Here is a 7,625-nt window from a genome sequence, read left to right as displayed (position 1 = left end):
TCTCACATTCCCATTGATTTCGTCTTCTTCTTTTTTTTTTCTTCTTTTTTTTTTGCCTTTTTTCCTTTTCCCTTTTTAAAAAAATGATTCGATCGAACCCTATGTAGGTTGCCTACGTATCATGACGCCGCATGAATCAGATCTTTGCGTAGTTCTGGAAAAATCGAGAATAGACTAAATAAACTAACGCTCTCTTTTTCTTTCCTTTTTTTTTTACCTTAATGACTGATCCGATGAGAAAAGAGAAATAAGAGAAGCAAGACCCCCTTTTTTTCTTTTTGAATTTTCTAGACTTAATATTCTATAGCCTATTCTAAACTCAAACATAACGAATTTTTTTTTCATTCTTTTTTTTTTTTCTTTTGACACAAATTCTCTATTAAGGAAAAATCCTAGAAGAGAAAAATATTTTTTTTGACTTTTTTTTTAGGAAGGAAATCATGTTATTTTCTTTTCTTCTATGTACAATGTCCTAAACTTCTAATGAAAATAAAAGAATTTTTTTTTTCATTTTTCATTAGTTTCCCAAAGAAGAACCTCAAAAGAAAATCTTTTTGGATTTTTGAAATTAATACCTAAAGGAAAACTCATTAAAGAGGTACTAAGGAAAATTCCTTTTTTTTTTTGAATTTTTAGTCCTAATATACTAAAGGAAATATGAAAGCAAAAATTTTCTATTTGGAGTTCTAGATATTAACTTCCTAAGGAGAAACACCTCAAAAGATTTTTTTTTTTAATTCTAGAATTGGTATTCTAAAGAAAACTTCCAAAGGAAACAAAACTCAAAATCTCTTTTTTTTGGATTTTTGATTTATAACACACTTTTTTTTTCAATAAAAAAATAGTAAAAACAATAACAAAAGACTCGACATTACTGTACATAACTAGAAGGTAAAAGACAACATAAAAAGAAAAATAGACTCAAAACACAAAAAGAAAAATCTCCTTAAGCAACTCCTGAACGATCCTGACTGGATGGTCTCGGGGTGTTTGTCATGCTCAAACTCCGATAAGTAGACCCACACCTGTATGAGAAAACTTTAAACCAACACTATATGAGACAATAACACTCCCTACTGGACGCGTGCAAGACATGATTGAGGCTATTTTTGCAAAATGGCTTATTTGGCCAAAAGATGGCTAGAAGTGCAAAATTTGGCTAAGACCCCGCAAAGCCAAGAACCTAAGATTTACTAGGAAGACCGGACCCTATGTGGGTTGCCTACGTATCACGCCCCGAAAGACGAGAATCGGGTATGCGTAGTTCGGGCAGATTGGATACGGGCGAGAACAAAAAAAAAAAAAACTAATTTAGAGAAAACATATTTTTGTCTTTTCCTTGAAAATGATGAAACATGCAAACTCTTTTTGGATTTCTTTTTTCTTTTTTTTTTTATTTTTTGATTTTTGAAAAATGATAAAAAGTGCAAAATCTTTTGAATTTTTCATTTTTTTTTGTCTTTTTCTTAATAAAAAAAAAGTAACAAAAACATAACTAGGCCCTACTTGCTTTATTTCCACACTTAACCCTCTTTGTTTTCTTTCTTTTTTTTTTCATTGTTTTTTTTTCATTTTTTCATTTGCCCTCAGCTATCATTGGTCCGCCAAATGACCATTTCCCCTTGAATAAATGCAACATGTAGCACATAGGATGCATCAAGATGGTCTGTTATTTTGGGTACACCTGTCCTAGACGGACCCAACCCCTGTGTTGAGTCCCCAAAGTCAAATGCATATGATGCAAAAAAGCGTTCCTACTAGGGATCCGGCATGAGGCTGAGTTATTCTAGGTTCAAAACCTGGGTATATTGTTCTAGACTTGTGTACCCGAGCGACAACTCGAGCCGAGGAGGGAGCTACGTACCGGGAACCAAAAGGCCATCCGGCTTAGTAACTTGTCTGAGCCTCTTTCTTATTTCAAGATATGACACTAACAGAATAGGGAGTCACGGCCAGCGTGCACATCCCCGAAGATGAGAAGAGAAGGGTTTCGTAGCAGTTTATATACAGTTCAGATAATATCAAAGCGGTAAAAGCAATATTTAGCACATTAGGCCCAATTCTGAACCCTGAACCTGAAGTATTGGGTTCTTATCCCCAGCAGAGTCGCCAGAGTTGTCATACCTCCTTTTTCCTACACCCCCGTAAGGGTATAAGGGAGTTTTTTCCAACTTAAAGTGACAATCGAAACGGGATTATTTTATTAAAAATTCAGAGTCGCCACTTGGGATAATTTATGGTGTCCCAAGTCACCGGTTTCAAATCCCGAATCGAGGAAAGATTGACTCTGTTTTACAGTCAATACGGGTAAGGAATTCTGTTAACCCGGGAGAAGGTGTTAGGCATTCCCGAGTTCCGTGGTTCTAGCACGGTCGCTCAACTGTTATTATTGGCCTAATTATCTGATTTTAAAACACTTTTAAACCTATGTGCATTTTAACTTAATAGCCGCTTTTAATTATTTTTAAAGGAAATTGCAACGTCATTTAAAATACGTCTTGAACCACGCACATAAATGCACCTGCGGCTCTTGACATATTTTATCTAACATTGTTGAGATTTGGATTTGGGTCACATAAATGCGCACCCGAGTTTAGGAAGGTAAATTATTAAAATATCGCGCCTAACGCAACTACGCATTTGCAACTTTGCGAGGGCCATGAAAATTCGCTAAATGGCACGCCTCGATTTCTAAGGATTAAGATACTAATTAAACGAGGGCCATGTAATTTAAGGTTTTGTTCGGCACGGCACACCTCGATTAATTCTAACCCCAAAAGGTTTCTAAATTAACTCATGAGGGCCATAAATTGGTTATTTGGCTAATATGGCACACCTCAACCTATTTTGAAGAATCTAATTAATTAATTCCTAAAGAAATTAAGGTTTTTTCCAAACTAGGTGAATGGGCCTTGGTCAACAAGACAATTGATAAGAAAATGGGGCAGAAGGGGCGGAATGGATCCAGACTCTAATCGCGGGTATCTTCATATTTGGGCCCAAGATGGGCCCAATTTTCACAGCCTTGGAATTACTAAGCCAGGACTCAACATCGAGCCCCCCACAGCATGCAAGTAGTGATTGGAATGACAAAAAATCAAAGCACATCCAAATGGCTAATCAAGGAACTACTATATGCACAACAGCTTCAAATCACCCTTTAACCAACCCACGGATAACTACATAAAGCTTTATCAATGTAACTCTGAGCTTTCAAAGCCATAAGTTAATTTCAATTAAACCTCACATTAACAAAACTTGTGGGATTCAAAAACCATGATCTTAAACCACCAAAACTGCTACGATTAACATGCAAACAACAGTAGACAACCAACGAGTTCTTCAATCAGAACTAAGCTCAACTGAATTTCGCCTAATACTGACAGTCACCAAACCAGTAAACTTAGAATCTGATTTTACATGAAACCCCAAATTATACTAAANTTTTGGTGGAAAACCTAGAAATTGGCATTTCTTCGAATTTGACCACGATATTGAGTATGGAATTTAGTGAAAATTATATATTCGAGTTCCTAAGGTCATGGGTAATCTTTATCTTCAAAAAATTTCGGATTCCGGGCACGTGGGTCCGAGGGCATTTTGGTCAACTTTTCGATCGGAGTTAGAAATTGCTATAAATTAGATTGTAACGAATATTTGAGCATATATTAATGGATTTGCGTAACCGTTGGCTAGTTTTGGAGCGTGGTGCATCAATTAGAGTCTTTGGAAGGGCGTGGAATGCCGGTTATGGATCTTCGAAGCGAGGTGAGTCTCCTTTCTAACCTAGTATGAGGAAATTGCCCCCATAGGTGAAATAATTGATTATGTGCTCCTATTTGCGGGGGCTACGTACGCACGAGGTGACGAGACTCCGTGCGTAGCTACTATTATGCTATTGTTCGGGTAGTTAGGGCCCAAAAGCATGTTATACTTGGATTATTTATGAATCCATTGATAGCTTGAATTGCTTGAGTCACCTTGGATTAGTAAATGAATTTAAAAAGGAGATTAAACATCATTTTTCCTGAATTGTTAAAAAGAGAAATTGTTTTATTTGGGTAAATATTCCCGATAAGTTCTTAATTGACTGATTGAGCATGTATCTCTATGTGTACCTGCGCCGCATGCATGATTCGCGAGCAGGGTATGTGTTTATTTATGGAACGGGCCGAACGCCTCGGCAGATTAAATAGATGTATCTATAGGCGCGTCGTCGACCCTCGGCAAGTGCACAGTTTATTTCTGTTGGATCGGGCCGTCGCCTCGGTGTGATTTGCGCATGTTATATCGTTGCTTGAGAATTTTAAATGTGAAATTTGCCCTTTGTGGCTTGATATCAATTGATAAGATAATAAAGAGTAAATCTTGAAAATCCTTGATTATTTGTTGAAGGTGTTTACCTGTTTTTCTGGCTTCGTGAATTAGGACTGCCATATAAATCTATGATTTCCTCACATTTTTAGTATATTATCAATTGACCTCTAGTAAGTGTCGAAGTTGACCATCTCGTCTCTACTTCTCCGAGATTAGACGGGATACTCATCGAGTACACGTTGTTTACGTACTCATACTACACTTCTGTGCATTTTTATTGCACAAGTATATTTATCTCTAGCAGCCCACTGGGCATAGCAGCACGGATGATTCGGGGACTAGGTGAGTTGCATTATTCTAGGCGGCCCGCAGCTAGTAAAATCCCTTCCAGTAAATTGTATTTTCTTTCTGTCCACTGTATTCCGGATGGATGTCGTATTGTATTTTATTTCCTTATCAGTAGATGCTCATGCACTTGTGACACCTGGTTCTGGGATGGTTTTTAAATATTTTTGTGTTGATTGCTAGTATTTAATTTGAATTGAAGCAGTTATCTTCTTACTTATGAAATTTAAAGGAAAATCTTGGTTTCCAAAATTGTTAATATTGGAGTTTAATTAAGTATTTGGTTGGCTTGCCTGACAGCGGTGTCCGGCGCCATCACGACCCTTAATGGATTTTGGGTCGTGACACCCAGCTTCCTAGAAGCTTCCTATTCAGTTACACTCAAGATTCCCTAGGCTAGACTACTCAAACTACCCCTTAATAACCCTGTTTTTACCCTTCAAAAAAATCAGAATGGGTCAATACAAATGCGATGGGCTTGAAGACTATGACCCAAATAGTGAATTTCTAATTCTAATCTCGGCCAAAACTCCAATTCTTGACACAAAACCTCCCCCAATTCATGGGCCTAAAGACTACAGCCCAAACATAAATTTCTCATTCTGAACATAGTTAGAACTTCAAACCAACCAGACTTTGAACTTTTAACAAAAATGGATTTTATCAGAAAAACTCGGAGACATTTTTTAGAAAAAGTAATTAGTTTGACCAAATTCACTATATTGAACGCCAAGATAAATCCACACAAAAAAAAAAGAAGAGAAAAACTCAGAATCATAGACATGCATACTAACTGCCCTAAAATATTTAAAAGACAGAAAAGAGAAGAAGCAGAAGAAAATGAGTTCAATAACGAGGAAGACGAAGGAGAAAGAAATGAAGAGAATACCTCTAAGGCTACACGGACATGGCTTGATAAACTTTAAACGATATCGATTTTATTCGAAACTGGTATTAACGGTACGTTCTCAAAGAGAACAAACGGGCAATACCCATTTCAAGCCCTATCGTTCAAGGGAACTTGAAGGCTTGACGGATTCTCTTCTTCTTCGTTTTTAGACTTGAACTCGACTGATTTGGTGAGGACTTGGGGAGAAATGGTGGTGGATTGGGGTTGAGGGAAGGGTGATGGTTGCAGGGCTGGATTTTGGGTGGTGTTCGAGCTCCGCCGCCGGCCGGAAATGGCGAAGAGATTGAAGGCGGCGCTAGGGTTTTCAGGAGAGAGATGGAAGAGATAAACGAGGGAGGGGACTGTTTGGACTAAACTGATCTATACACTTTAGGATATATTTAACTAAAACAAAAGAGGCAACTTCCACCGTTGGATGAGCCAACGTGAAAGGCTCAGATCGTTTCAAGACCAGGAACTCTAAACGACACCGTTTGGGTTTAAATGGAAGCTTGGACCGGGTTACAGCATTGGTTGGGCTTGGACTGGGCGGGTTTGGACGGGTCTTGGAGAAAAAATGGCTTGGGCCTGAGTGATTTAAGTCAAAAATGGCCCAAAAACCTGACCTCTCAATTCCTTTCTTTTATTCCTCTTTTAAATTCCTTTTTTTTTCAAAATTAAAACAAATTGAAACCTAAGTTAAATTCTATCAAATTAAAATGATTAATAACAAAACCACAATTAATAAAAAAACCAAATTTAAAGGAAAAACTACCAAAATTCAAAATTAAAATTAAAAGGTGCAAAAATAAACTATTTTTGTGATTCTCCCTTTTTTATAAAACAACTAATTTTCTCATTAATCCTAAAAATATAGAATTAAATCCTAAATGCAAATGCAACATATTTTTGTGTTTTTCATTAATTAAACAAAATTAACATGCGCAGACAAATGCAAACAATTAAAAAAATTGCTACAAAAATCTACGAAATTGCAAATAATGGGAAAATTTTATTTTTCTTGAATTTATGGGAGTAGTTCATATAGGGCAAAAATTACGTGCTCACAGGACCCATCAAAGATCAAAGCTATTCAAGAATTGCCACTTCCAAGGAACAAGACTGAGGTGATGAGTTTGCTCGGGCGATTAAATTACATCAGCAGATTTATTGCTCAACTCACGACAACTTGTGAGCCCATCTTTAAGCTTCTAAAGAAGGATGCTGCGGTCAAGTGGACTGATGAGTGCCAAGAAGCATTTGATAAGATCAAAGAGTATTTGTCGAACCCACCCGTATTGGTCCCGCCGGAACCCGGAAGGCCTTTAATTCGTTATTTAACAGTCTTGGACAATTCGTTTGGCTGTGTATTGGGTCAACATGACATCACTGGTAGGAAGGAGCAAGTCATCTATTATCTCAGCAAGAAGTTCACATCTTATGAGGTCAAGTACACTCACCTTGAAAGGACATGTTGCGCCTTAACTTGGGTAGCACAGAAGTTGAAGCATTATTTGTCATCCCACACTACTTACGTCATCTCTCGCCTGGATCCTTTAAAGTATATCTTTCAGAAGCTCATGCCCATAGGAAGGCTCGCAAATGGCAAATCTTGCTCACAGAGTTTGACAATATCTATGTGACTCGGACCGCGATTAAAGCCCAAGCATTAGCTGATCATTTGGCCGAAAACCCGGTCGACGAAGAGTATGAACCATTGAGGACTAGATCATGACATGCATTTCGGATTAATCAGCCCAGCCTATTCCACCAATCACCTTTCAATTGCCATACTTTATGCCCCGGGCTCTCCATAACCCAATTTCTTCGCCAAATCACTGACCTTGTTCGGCTTGCGATGCTCTGAAGGGTTTTCACCAACAAACCTCTCTCATTTGTTCATCTCTCAACTCACTGTCGCCTTACGGTGCCCGTGAGGGTTTTCACCAATAAGACAATCTCATTTTAATTTCTCTCATCTTTCGTCGCCTTACGGTGCCCGTGAGGGTTTTCACCAATAAGACTCTCTCATTTTTGATTTCTCTCAACTTTCACGGTGCCCGTGAGAGTTTTC

This window comes from Nicotiana attenuata, chromosome 3, assembly GCF_001879085.1.
Source record: "Nicotiana attenuata strain UT chromosome 3, NIATTr2, whole genome shotgun sequence".
NCBI lineage: Eukaryota > Viridiplantae > Streptophyta > Magnoliopsida > Solanales > Solanaceae > Nicotiana > Nicotiana attenuata.
Note: the sequence above shows the minus strand (reverse complement) of the source record.